General features: G+C 40.6%; 1 long non-coding RNA gene across 1 annotated transcript in view; it reads right to left on the bottom strand.

Moving 5' to 3' along the window:
• LOC134346226 (uncharacterized) overlaps positions 1-14,260 on the bottom strand; it is a 41,072-nt gene that overhangs the window by 13,501 nt on the left and 13,311 nt on the right. Inside the window, exon 2 of the long non-coding RNA XR_010017872.1 lies at positions 1,389-1,444. This is a non-coding gene — a long non-coding RNA (uncharacterized LOC134346226). The remainder of the gene's footprint in view (positions 1-1,388; positions 1,445-14,260) is intronic.

Here is a 14,260-nt window from a genome sequence, read left to right as displayed (position 1 = left end):
TTCTGCTTCTCTCACCATCATCCAGGGATTCAAGTAGTTCTTCCAGGGCAGAGAAAGGTTCACACGCACCTCCTTCAGCCTTGTCTACCAGTGTTCCCAATGTGGCCTCCTCTACATTGATGAGACTCAGTTTACCCAAAGCGATCTTTTTGAGGGACACCTGTGCTCTCGGCGAAGAGGCCATCCTAACTTATCGGGTGAATGCTGCTTCAATTCCACTTCCCATTCTTCCTCTGGCCCATCAGTTCTCAGTTTCTTCCACTGCCAGCGTAAGGCCGAGTATAAACTAGAATTACAGCACCTCGTATTCTGCCTGTGTAGTCAGCATACCAATGGCATTGAAATTTCCAGTTTCCAAGTAACTCCCTCGCACTGTGCTCCTGCCTCTCTGCATCTTATTTTCCATCCCTTCTCTCTCCACCCCAACCCCACACCCATTACCCAGTTTCATTTGCCTTGCCCATCTAGCTTTATCTGCCTGAGGTGGCACGGTAGCATAGTGGTCAGCACAACGCTTTACGGTGCAGGTGTCCCAGGTTCAATTCTTGCCCCTGCCTGTAAGGAGTTTTTAATGTTCTGTACATTCTCCCCAGGACCACATGGGTTTCCTCCAGGTGCTCCAGTGTCCTCACACAGGAAAAAGGCATATCAGTTGATAGGTTAATTGGTCATTGTAAATAGTCCTGTGATTAAACCAGGATTAAATTGGGAGATTGTGAGGCTGCATGGGTCCAAGGGCTGGAAGGGCCTATTCCAAGCTGTATCACAAAAAATATATAAATAAACAATTATTTATATATTTATTATAATTATTTATAACAACATCGATCCCCTCCCCAAAAAAGCTCCATCTGCCCATCATCCCTTCCATATCTAGTTCCACGTCACTTCCCTTTACTTATCAGATTCCAATATGTGTAGCTTCTTGTCTCCATTTTTCATATATATATATGTATACCTATTTATTTATTGAGATACAATAGCTCTTCTGGACCTTTAAGCCACACCAGCCAGCAATTCCCCAAATTAATACTAGTCTATTCATGGGGCAATTTACAATGACCGATGAACCTACCAATTGGTACATCTTTTCCAGGCTGTGTCTCCAGCTCCACCATCTCCACCCATCTAATTCCATCCGTGTCCTTTTTCCTTTATCCTAGCACCTCTACCTGTCACCCTTCAGCCACTGGCCCTTGACTCAATCCCTTGCCATTCCCCACCAGGCTGTGTTAGCCCATTATCTCCCTCCTCACTTGGTTTATGCCCGTCGCGCGCCAGCCACTACCGCTTCTTTCCACGTCACCACTTTATACTGGCTGCCTCCACTGCACACTCATCCCTAATGCACAGTCTCAACCTGAAATGTTGACTATCCCACTGCTCACCTGACTGCATTATTTCCTCAAGCAGCTTGGTTTTTCTTTGCTCCAGACTTCAGAAACTAAAGAAGAACAACATAAGGATATCACAAAAACTTCAATAACCATTACCATGGTAAAGGTTGAATCATCTGGACAAAATCTTTGGTTCAGGGAGTAAGATGTGTTATATTAACATACTGCTTGGTTGAGATACTGTCTTCTGTACCACACATATAAGATGAGTACCCAAATTAGATGGTTTAATGGTTCAATTTAATATCAGAGAATATATATAATAAACAACCTGAAATTCTTACTCTTGACAGACATTCTCAAAACAGAATTAAAAAATGAATGCAGAAGCACCAGAACCCCAAAGTCCCCCTTCCCCTTCCCATGCACAAGCACTGGCGAAAGCATCGACCTCCTCCTCCCCGCCCCCCACTTGCACCAATTCCCACCGCTCCCACCATGGAAGCAATAGCGTAGGTCCCAAAGAGACCTTGATAAAGAGTACATCAAAAACTACAATACTTTGGCATCTCAGACAGGCTCTCTCTCACTAGTGAGGGAGAGAGAGGTCACTCCTTCAACAACAGGAGCAGAAGACCAACAGTTTGCTGATTTGATGTTTCAATCTTCTGCGTCACTTCTCCTAGTCCCTACACTTGAGGACTGCCACTCTCTTACTCATCATCAAAAAGAAAGAGTGGATTACTCAAGTCCAGGGGCATTCTTCCTATAGCAGCACACACCGCCTGCTTTGTTGATGTTTCAGTACCCCACTGCGCTTCAATCAGTGACATTGGCGAGGAACCGTCTTGCCTATGGGGCTGTACCCAAAAGGCGAATGTCTTCCAGGTTGCAAATGGAGATATCAAAATGTCAGGCAGCTTGGCGAGTACGAGAACCCATGGTCCGTAGAGAACAATAATTTGAGCTGCAGCTGTAGATTACGGACTCCAACAGGATCCCAGCCATCTTGAAAGGAATAGAAAGACTTGAGAAAAGAAGTGTTCGCTGTTTCACGGACAAGCTGGAAGAAGTTGCTTGGGTCTCCAAGAACCTCTGGTGCCACCTTTTCTAGCTCCTCCCACCAGTTCTCAAGTACCTTTACCTGTGCTAACTCCATACAATTGGTGATACCATAATTCCAAATGAAAACATAAAAAAGTCAGTTTCAATATTAGAAATCAACGCAGCACCAATTTATAGAAAAAGGCACTAAAACAGCACAGCTTTGAAAACCAAGTCACAAAGGCATCAGAATATAGTGGTTTTGGAAAATCAAGAATATCAGTGCATATTGAACATTGAGATACTGAGGTACTGACTAATAACAAAATAACCAAAATATTAAGCCATGGTGACAATAAACATGAAGATATTCCACTAAAGGTTGATGCCACATGTTCGAGAAAAAAATCATTGTTTCCTCTGGAATGGCTGTGCACACTGGAGCTCAATCCAATCTGGTTTTTCAGTTCAGTGATCTTTGGAACAATTCTCATTAAATGACTTTGGTCTAAAAAGCATTTCTCTCTCCACAGTTGTTGTCTCACCCATAGAGTATTTCAAACATTTTCTGAATTTATTTTATATATTTAATTTACATTTCAGGGCCTGTACTTTTTTGCATGTTCGCTTTAAGGAATGTGTTTGTAATGGGGCACCAGCTGCTATTGAACATTCATGGCCCAGTTATCTCCCTGCTCTACTCACTTTATATCTATGACTGTGTGACTAAGTACAGCTCCAATACCATATTCAAGTTTGCTGATGACACCACTGGTGTGGGCTGTATTAAAGCTGGTGATGAATCAGCATACAAGAGGGAGATTGAAAATTTGGCTGAGTGTTATCATAACAACAACCTCTCACTCAATGTCAACAAGAGCAAAGAGCTAATTGTATACTTCAGAAGAGGGAAACCAGAGGTCCATGAGCCAGTCCTCATCAGAGGATCAGAGGTGGAGATGGTTAGCAACTTCAAATTCCAGCGTGTTACTATTTCAGAGGACGTGTCCTGAACGCAGCATGTAAAGTAAGTTGCGAAGAAAGCACAGCAGCATCACTACTTCCTTAGAGATTCAGATTGACATCAAAATCTTTGACAAACTTCTACAGATGTGTCGTGGAAAGTGTGTTGACTGGCTGCATCAGAGCCTGGCATAGAAACAGCAATGCTTCTGAACGGAAAATTCTACAAAAGTTAGTGGATTCAGCCCAGCACGAGTAAAGCCATTCCAACCATTGAGCACATCTACATGAAACACTGTCACGGGAAGGCAGCGTCATCATCATAGATCCTCAGCACCCAGACCATGCTCTTTTCTCACTGCTGCCATCAGAGCCTCAGGACTCACACCACCAGGTTCAAGAACAGGTACTACCCCAAAACCCTCAGGCCCTTGAACAAATGGGCATAACTACACCTTGCCCATCCATTGATATTTTCCCCCAACCAATTATCTCACTTTAAGGACTTTTTATTTGTTATTTCATTTTCTCATTATTTATTTCTACTGAATTATATTTATATTTACACAGCTTGTTGTCTTCTGCACTCTGATTGATCTTTCATTGATCCTGTTATAGTTGCTATTCTATAGATTTGCTGATTACACCCACTGGAAAATAAATCTCAGGGTCGTACGTGGTGACATATATGCACTTTGATAGCAAAATTTACTTTGAACTTTGATCACTGCGGCAGAATGTCCAACCCATCACATAGTTTGAGACAAGTGGCAGGATGTGTCAACACCGCTGAACTCTCATGGGTAGAGCAATGGGTTGTTGAGGAGAAAGACTCAATGGGGAGAGTTTGCACACAAACAGCCCCTTTCATTTACATCTGGTTGCCAGACTTCCGTGAGGAGTGAAGAAATATTTTTTGGTTTGAATTATCTTACTTCATTTCGTTTTTTTTTTCTGTTGCTTGTTAATTTGTTACATTGTTTTCACTTTTGTTTTAATTTTCAATAATTATTATTTCACTTAATTCATTAAATTTACTAAAATAGCTTTGAAATGATTTTGACTCTGAGGCATTTAAAACTGTTCAAAAGTCTTTGCCAACAGTGACCTATCAAAACTCATTAAGGCATTCTAGGACACGAGAGCCCAAGACACTGGGCTAAGGCACACACAGCAATGAGCTCGACCCAGGTGTGATGGGTTACTTGTTTTACCTTCTGTAAGAAATAAAGGAGTATAACTCCATCTTCAAGCAAGTTAGTCAACCTCTCAAGGTGATAATGATTCTCATTTCATGTGAAAATGTTCCTTTCTGATCTCACTCCTAACTCGTTTATTTCAAGCATTCAGATGGTATCCTCTTCTGTCCCAGAAGAAATAATCTCTCTGCGTACATCATTATTATGTGCGATATCATATGACGTGGGTGATCATGGTCTCATAGCAATGACTGTCCTCGGCAAATTTTTTAACAGAAGTGGTTTGCCATTGCCTTCTTCTGGGCAGTGTCTTTACAAGACAGGTGACCCCAGCCATTATCAATATCCTTCAGGGATTGTCTGCCTGGTATCAGTGGTCACAGAACCAGGACTTGGGATATGCACCAGCTGCTCATACAACCATCCCATGGCTTCTCGTGACCCTGATCAGGGGCTAAGCCGATGCTACACCTTGTCCAAGGGTGACCTGCGGGGTAGTGGAGGGAAGGAGCCTCCTTTGTTAGAGATGTATCTCCAACTTGTCACACTATTTTAAAAATTGCTGTCAACTTAAATACCTTCATTTAGTATTGGAGGTGTGGTATCCAATTTGATGCTACTAATATTTACAAATTTAAGTTTTAAGGCATGGTAACATTGTGGTGAAATTTGCTGGAAGCTCTTGAGTATTCAGCATTTCTTCCTGAGATGCAGAGACAAAACTACATTCTAGTTTGGATTTGAACAAGAATTATACAGGGTCATTACTAAATAACACAATTTGAAATACTATGAGATAAATACAACAGTGAGTCTAATACATCAAAGATCTCACAGACAAGAAGGAGGAAAATGACCAGCTGGTCTGTTTTTGCTGGTAAAAATGGAAAGAAAAATATTGGCCATAACACCCTTAGGACTTTCAGTTCTTGTGGAGGTGTCAGTAACAGGCCCTGTGATTATTCAGACGAAGTCTACGTATTGATTTAATTGCTGCATGGAAAGATGGGACCCGTAGCAATATATTGGCATTGCAAAGAAATTATAGCCTAGAAAATGCAGCTGAATCCACAAGCAACGGTCTTTAAGAGTGGTAAACACTGAACACAACCAACATCTCTTCAGTAGGATACAGAATATTTAGTGCTGACCTTCCTTTAGTCTGTTTATTTTATTTTATTTAGAAATGCAGGTCCTTCCGGCCCAATGAGCCACACCATCCAGCAGTCCACCTATTTAACGCTAGCCTAAGCACAGACTTTGGACTGTGAGAGAAACCCAAAGCACCTGGAGGAAACCCATGTGATCACAGGGAGAATGTACGAGCTCCTTACAAACTTTGGCAGAACTGAACTCCGAACTCCAGAATGCCCCAAGCTGTAATAGCATTGTCCTAACTGCTATGCTAGTGCGTCACACATCAATGTGCAGAACAAAAGCTACTGGGAAAACTTAAAGACTAAAGTGGGACATGTGCGGAGTCAACTAAAGATAGTAGGTATGTTGATGTCAAAATCTTTGGTCTATGGTTGATTGGTGATGGCCTGGCTAATAAGTATGAAAAGGTTGCCCCACACACCTTAGGCTGGCCGAGGATTTTGTCAAATTAATCAGATTGATTTCTTTATTGCAGAATGAGCTGGGTCTGTTAATAAACTTAGTAAATTATCCACCACTGACTGATAACTGTTTGAAGTTCCTAAATGCCACAACCTCCTTCAGTAGTTACTTTTTCAAATACATCAATGGCAGATTCATCAGTGCCTCATCATGCTGTGTCATTAGCCTAATGCATGAAGATTAAAGCGGTTTGCCACCTTAGTTATGACTGCAGCTACACCAATCTGTAACATTCCAATTCTACCAGAGTGCTCTTCCATTAGTAATTATACAGCATGTCACAGGGGTTAAAGTGTTGGGTAGACTGCCTTGTCTACCATAGCAGTTTATTTACCTAGAGGGTGTTTGGAATATAGAGCTCAAAATAAATTAAAATATTAAAAACTACTTTCAAAAGACCCATCGCTAATGCATTTAATTATTTTAGTAAAGTGAGCTGAAATTCTCTGAGGGTGAACCTTAACCTTTCTCTGAATTTCACCAGAATAGATTACAGATATTTTTGTCCCCATTTTGAAACAAATAACCAGGCTTATATATTCATATGCTACTTGCATAGACACAAGCACATACAGTACACATATACAGACATGAAGGTATTTTTACTGAAGGAATTCAACTTGTCATCACGGCTGTTATTGCTTCCTACAGACTGTCATATTTTTCAAAGTCCCTAATCTGTTTAGTAAATCACTTTATTTCGTTATTTAGTTCAGTGACACGATCTGTGATATTTTGCACCCATCACCTCATTTGTAGATGACATTTTCCAGTAATATCCACCACTTTAGCATTTCCCCATAATCTCTGGACAGAAATAGTTATTTGCAACTCCTTTTAAATGAAAAACGCAATCCTAGTCCTGGAGAATCGCAACAAAATTCACTGCAAAAGCCATAGCTGTTTACGTTGGCTTCATTACAAGATACTTCATTTCGAATAGTTCTCCAAGGTAAATTGCAGTAACGCAGAATGAAACTCGTTGTCACCTTACACTTGCTTGTATGATTCTGTGCTTGTTCAGAGGCTGTACAATTGAAAGGAAAAGTCACAAGGGCTGACAGCAATCAGAGTTCACACGCAGGGCAATGACTATTCCATAACTCTCAACTTGCCTTCATCAAACCTAACAAACTAAAGCAAGGTATAACAAACACTCTGTTGCAAAAATATAAAACATTTCTGTGCCGAGCTTTAATTTCTTGATTTTGGCAAGGATGTAGCACAATTCTTCTGTATGTTCTAGACACCAAGAAAATCATCCCAGAGATTAACTAAAGGCCAGAATATGTAATGGAGGTTGTGGTTAAGAACTTTGAGGGCAAGATTACTTCCTAGAACTGTGAAGAACAGCCTGTACTTAGATCATCCAGTTCAATTTCAAGTGTTCCACCTTTTATTAAAGATATTTAACACTTAGCTTCATCATTCCCCCCTCCCCACCCCCCACCATTGCTGGAGTCTCGTGATTCCTTCCCAGACTGGTTAGACAGGCAGATGGCCTACAAAAATATTCTGAATAGTTAGCCATCAAAAATTAAATATGAGCTACGAAGAGGAATTTTTCTTTTTCCCTTTGAGGAGTGGTCTTGCTTTCAAAATTACCATTTATGTGGGAAAAAATTGCAATATTGTAAGTTAACTATATTTGCTATATGAGGAAAGGAGGCTGCATAATGAAAGCAGTTTGCAGCCCAATATTCAGAAATTGACCTAAAGTCCATTCTGACATGACAGGAAAGAATTTAAACAACAATGGGAGAGAAATAAATAAATTTACTAAATTTAATTGCGTCCTCTTTTGTACAACACCCACCAGGCCAGTGATTTGTGGCTCTTTGCTATTCTATAATAATTGCAATGTGGTAATAAAAAGCTCTTCAAACAAAAGGACCAGTCTGTTTACATATAGCACTTCATGTCCAATATGGTTAGTTCATATCAACATTACAACACAGGTGGGTGTAACACTACTGTAACACTTGAAATTGTACTTGATCACTTGGAATAGAATTCAGAATTATGATTTTGAAACATATTAAAATAGTATCAAACAACTTATGCAGGTACCTGAGAAGAGGACAAATGTCAGGTTGTGTACTGAATAAATACTCTCTGATATTAAATGTACTTTGAAACTGAAATTTTGAAGGGAGAAGAACCAAAAACCCTCTTTGTTCAGACCATGCCTGGAGGAGAATCTGAAATTAAGCATTAGGTTAATGGAGATGGTAAATTAACAGCAGTGTTTGGCTTAGTGTGATTCCATCTTAAAATTGGGACATATCATTCATGGGGTATTGAAGCCAGGCAGGATGACCTAGTTCATAAAAGCAAGAGATCTTGAGGGTATTGGAAATCTTGACTAAACATACAATATGCCGGAAGAACTCAGCAAGTCAGGCAACATCTATGGTGGGGAATAAACAGGCACCATTTTGGACTGAGATTCTTCTTCAGGATTGGAGGAAGGGGGCAGATGCCAGAATGAGAAAATGGAAGTGGGGGAGGGGTAGGAGTACATGCTTGTAGATGATAGGTAAGAGCATGTGAGAGGGGAAGGTGGGTGGTGAAAAAAGAAACTGGGAGGTGATAGGTGGGAGATGTAAAGCACTGAAGAAGAAGGACTCTAATGGGAGTGGACAATGGGTAATCTAGTTGGTTGAAAGCAGGTATCAGCAGGAAAACTGCTAGACCAGAGGACATAATCTTGAAAGGGTGATCTGGTCATTCACCAGAAGTAGTGCTTCTTTGGATCTTCAACAGACTGACACTACCCCCCAACATCCAACAAGACCAGCTCTTCACAGTTTCAGAGATTCCTGACTTCCGATGCTGTCTGTGTGGTATTTGTATGCTCTTCATGTTGCTGTGGATTTCCTCTGGGTGCTCCAGTTTTCTCCAACATCCCAAAGAATTGTGGGTAGGTTGGTTAGTAGGCCACTGTAAATTGCTTGTGATGCGCAGGTGATGAGTACAACCTGCTGAGCCAATGAGGATGTGGGGAGATTAAAAACACTAGATTAACATGTGGTTTGTGTAAATGGATTGATGAAGGTCAGTGCAGATGCAAGTGTGTCAAATGGCCCATGTTTGTGTTGTATCCCTATGATTCACTGCACAGTCAAAGGACAGAAACTACAAGCAGTGGACCAGTTTACTTACCTTGGCAGCACCCTCTCTCGAGCAGTGACTATCCATACAGAAGTTAATTGCAGAATAGCGAAGGCAAGATCTGCTTTCGGTACACTGCGCTCCACCGTATGGGAACGTTGAGGAATCAGTCCAGCAACAAAACTGAAGGTCTACAGAGCCGTGGTACTCATTACCCTCCTGTATGCCTGTGAAATGTGGACTGTGTATTGAAGGCATGCAAGACAGCTCAACCATTTCCACATGACTTGTCCTCACAGAATATTGGGCATCAGATGGCAAGACAAAGAACCAGACACTGAAGTTCTCTCTAGAGTAAGTCTATCATCAGTCCACACACTGCTGATGAGAGCACAGACCCGGTGGTCAGGTCATGTCATCCGCATGCTGGAAGAGTGCATACCCAAGCAGTTCCTTTTTGGGGAACTCTCTGCTGGAAGACACTCGCATGGAGGGCAGATGAAATATTAGAAAGACACACTAAAGGCCTTCCTGAAGTCATTTGACATAGACACGATCTCCTGAGAAATGCTGGCACAAAACCGCCCTACCTGGCGTGGCCTCATCCACAAGGGCTGTCAAGCTTACAAAGCAAGACGCATTGCTGAAGCACAACATAAGCGCGAGCTGCGCAAGACCAGAGCCACCAGTGCAACAACTGCAGTGCCTACACATGTCTGCTCAACATGTGCCAGGACATTCCGTGCTCGAACTGGCCTGACCAGTCATCTTTGGACACACCGCATCCAGACTCAAAGTGACAAATAGTGAAGATGGACGAACCACCACCCATTGTGGATGATGGGTGTGGACTGAGTGTGTCAAAGGGCCTGTTACTCGGTTGAATTTATGATTCTCAGACTCAAGTGGAGGCATATCATCACAATTTAAAGAACTCTGCTATCCTGTCATTTATTAAATTTTCAGACAAGAGCTCTGCACAAAGAACGGTATTTCAATTAGCAAACACATTCTAGAACCAAACAAGAAGAGAAGTGAATGAAGAAAAGAGAAGTCTACAAGACAGTGAGAGGTTGACTGTGCTCGGGGTTTTTCTCCTTGCAGAGAATGATGACTGGTTGAGGTGCACAAGATGAAAACAGGCATAGATCAAGTGGATAGACAGAAAGTTTAAGGTGTTAGAAAGAAAGTGTAGAGGGGACGTCAGAAGTAGATTTTTTACACAGACAGTGGTAGGTTCATGAAATGCGCTGACAGGGGTGATGATAGATGTAGGTGCATTAGGGATATTTAAGGGACTCTTAGGTAGACACATGGATGAAAAAGTGGTGGACTATATGGGAGGGAAGGACTGACTGATGTTGGAATAAGTTAAAGGGTTGGAACTACATCATGGGCTGAAAAGCTTGTACTGTGCTGGACTGTTTATGTTTGATGATTAAAGATTTCATCTGAGAGAATTTCATCAGTCAAATAATACATAGACACTAACAAGTATAGATTTGGTGGGATGAATGGCCTTTTATTTAATGCTTTTGTTTCTTGTCCTGCTTTTCATCTCCTAGAATTGGATAAGGACTGGGACAAAGGTGACTGACTGCCTTTTTTTTCCATAGCCATCCATTCACAGGATGCAAACACTGCTGGCATCATCGTGGCCCCTGAACTGGGGAGACAGACAAGTAAACCACATTGTTTATCTAACTTTCGAAAAATTTGGGCCAGAAGAAAAAGAATAAATCAACAAATTATTTAAATTAAAAAAAAGTTATCCCTAGCGGCAGATTTTGTTCAAAATGTTCTTGTCAGGTATTTGGAAAGTTATTGAAATATCACACACAAATGCTGAGCAATTACGTGAATTGCTTGTACAGGATCATAGTTTTTTTGCTGAAGCAAATGTTTTTTGCATTATTCAGCTTATCAGCTGGTGTCCAAGTGACTGCATTTTTCCTGCTCTATAGATTAACCGCTCTGACCTGCTGAAAGAGGGTTGTGAACATTATTAAGAGATCTGATCATTAGTTAACCATTTTGCTGCTTCTACTGTTCTATGTGGACAAGTTAGGTATACCAAATTATGAAGGGTATAGACAGGGTAAATACAAACAAGTTTATTCCACTGAGGTTGGGTGGGACTAGGCTAAAGATTAAATGTGTAATATTTAATGGAAACCTGAGAGGGAGCTTCTTCACTCAGAGGGTGGTGAGAATATGGAACAAACTGCCAGCAGAAATGATGGATGTGTGTTTGATTTCAACTTTTAAGAGAAATTTGGATAAGTAGATATTTTGGAGGGATATGGAGGGCTATAGCCCGATGGGACTTGGCAGAATAAAAGTTTGGCATGACTGGATGCTCAAAGGGACCAGTTCTGTGCTGTGGTGCTCTTTGATTGTTAGAAAGGCACACAGATAAAATAAAAATATTGGAGTTACGGGCTAGGTAGGAGGAAGGAGCTACACTGATTTGGTTGAAAAAGGTCAGTACAACATTGTGGGGCAAGGGATAATTTGTACTATTTGGTGATCTAAAAACAAGCCATTGGGTGCAGTTGTTTGCAATGAATACTAAGTACTGCACCCGGGATAAGTAGGGAAAATCATTTCAGGTCATAAAATATTTTTGAAGGGGACTGTGTTAGAAGGTTCATTTGCAGAATTCTCACCAAACACCATGAAAACAAATCTATTTGAAGAACAGATGGTAGACAATTATGCTTACTTGTAGCAAATAAGAAGAAACCATTCCATTTCAACCTTCTTTTCTGTTAAGGTCTGCAAACTAATCTATGTCCATATAAACCAAGTAGTTTACAGAGTTTGTGCCTACTTTGCAAACATTGCATAAGTGTTTCGCAAAAATGACCCATGGGACTTAAATCAGTAAATGCATTCCATATGCAATGCAGGTTGTATTGTTTAATAGATAATCTGTTTTCTGGCAGAAAATGGACCAATAACTGAGTTTGAACGTGAACTTTATAACGATTGCATTTTGATAATTATATTTCCATTCATAAAGCCAACTGTAGAAAATATTCTCACCTCTCTGAGTTTTGCACTTCTTAAATATAAAAGAAAGATCTGATATCTCTGTGCAGTGGTGCCTTTGATAATAAAGTCTCAGCTATTCAGAAATGGAGTTATTATATTAAATCTGGTCACGTTGATCAATTCACCTTTGCCATCAGCAATGTGAATTGATGGTATCTTTCAAAACTAGGGATTTAAATTCTGTCTAAGGCCGGGTTCCCAATGTTTTTTATGCTATGGACCCCTACCGTTAACTAAGGGATCCGTAGAACGCAGGTTGGGAACCCCTGGTCTAAGGTAATAAGACTCATTGGATTCCAGCACTCTACGCTCCTCATCTCACCCTCCTCTTTATGTCAGATTCCTTCAGTTAGCAGTTGTGGCCGTCTATTGGCACTCCTCGAATGGATAAATGGCATTGAAAGGCGACTAAAAATATTCAGGGGAAAGGCAACATACTCATGATAATTGATCCATTTCTTTCACTGTGTAGCTAAATGCAACAGCAGTTCTGATAGTGTGCAACTTATTTTTTTTTATGAAACCATATTTTTCAAAGGAGTTTCCTTGTCAGCTTACAGCTTTCCCGTTGCTGGAACTAGAGGGTGAGGCAGTTATGACCAATTAGTTTGTGTAACTGATTTAATTATGATTAATATGACCTGAAAACTGCAGCTTTCAAACACTCAGCAGCAGAAGGCTATTTAGGTATTTGATCAAAGGCATACTTAAGTTATTTAACTTCATACTAAAATGGACTGGGATTGAATTTAATTTATGTTCTTTTCCTAATACTACTCCCAGGAGATCTGCTTTTTTTTGGGGGGGGGGCGTGTGGAGAAACAAATGACACCCTATTGAAAAAAAAGGATAGCTTTAAACTGCTCTGTTTACAGAGGCTAAAATTTTCAGAAGTTCTTGGTATAACAGCAAAATTTCCTCATTTTTCAAAGTTAGTTTTTCATGCTAATTCAATGATAATTATTTGTGTCTGCTAAAAATTCCATTTGGACACTGTTTAATGTCCATTTATCTCCTGAAATCCTACAGAATTATTCCAGAAGGAAATGACACCAGTGAGCTCAGCAGTCAAAGGACATTATCTTCAACCTAAAATACAGAATCAATTTTAATACCACCAGCATATGTCGTAAAATTTGTTATCTTTGTGACAGCAGTACCAAGATATATAATAATAGAAAAAAAACTGTAAATTACAGTGCAAAATAGAAATAGAAAGGTTGTGAGGTATTGTACATGGGTTCTATGTCCATTGCAAAATTGGATGGCAGAGGGCGAAGGCACCGTTCTTGAATCATTGAGCTTGTGCCTTCAGGCTTCTGTACCTCCTTCTTGATGGTAGCAATGAGAATAAGGCATTATCTGAATGATGGGGGTCCTTAATGATGGATGCTTTTTGAGGCATTGCTCCTTGAAGGTGTCCTGGATACTATGGAGGCTATCCAAGAAGAGTACATTAACTTTACAATTTTCTGTAGCTTCTTTCGGTCCTATGCAGTAGTTCTTCCCCCCAACACCAGTCAGTGAACTAGCCAGTTAGAATGCTTTTCACAGTACATCTGTCGAAATTTTCAAGTGTTTCTGGTGACATACCAAATGCCATCAAACTCCTCATGAAATATAGCTACTGTCTTTCCTCCTTTGTAGCTGAGCCAATATGTTAGGTCCAGGATAGGTCCTCAAGGAAATTTATGCTGGAGAAGCAAAGTTAGACAATGAAGAGAAAGGACCCCTTCCTTGGTTCTAATGCAAGTTCTTCTGAGGTTACGTGATGAGGCATTAAGACTCTTTTGCAAACATCATTAAACATTAAAGGGAATAGTGTACATTGTCACCCAATACAGAACGCCATTCATCCAGAGCGAATCATGTGCTGTCGGCATTACAGACAGAACATTCCTGCCCATTACTATTAATGGCTCATTA

The sequence above is a fragment of the Mobula hypostoma genome, chromosome 5, assembly GCF_963921235.1.
Source record: "Mobula hypostoma chromosome 5, sMobHyp1.1, whole genome shotgun sequence".
Lineage (NCBI taxonomy): Eukaryota > Metazoa > Chordata > Chondrichthyes > Myliobatiformes > Myliobatidae > Mobula > Mobula hypostoma.
This window is presented reverse-complemented; position numbering and strand designations above follow the sequence as displayed.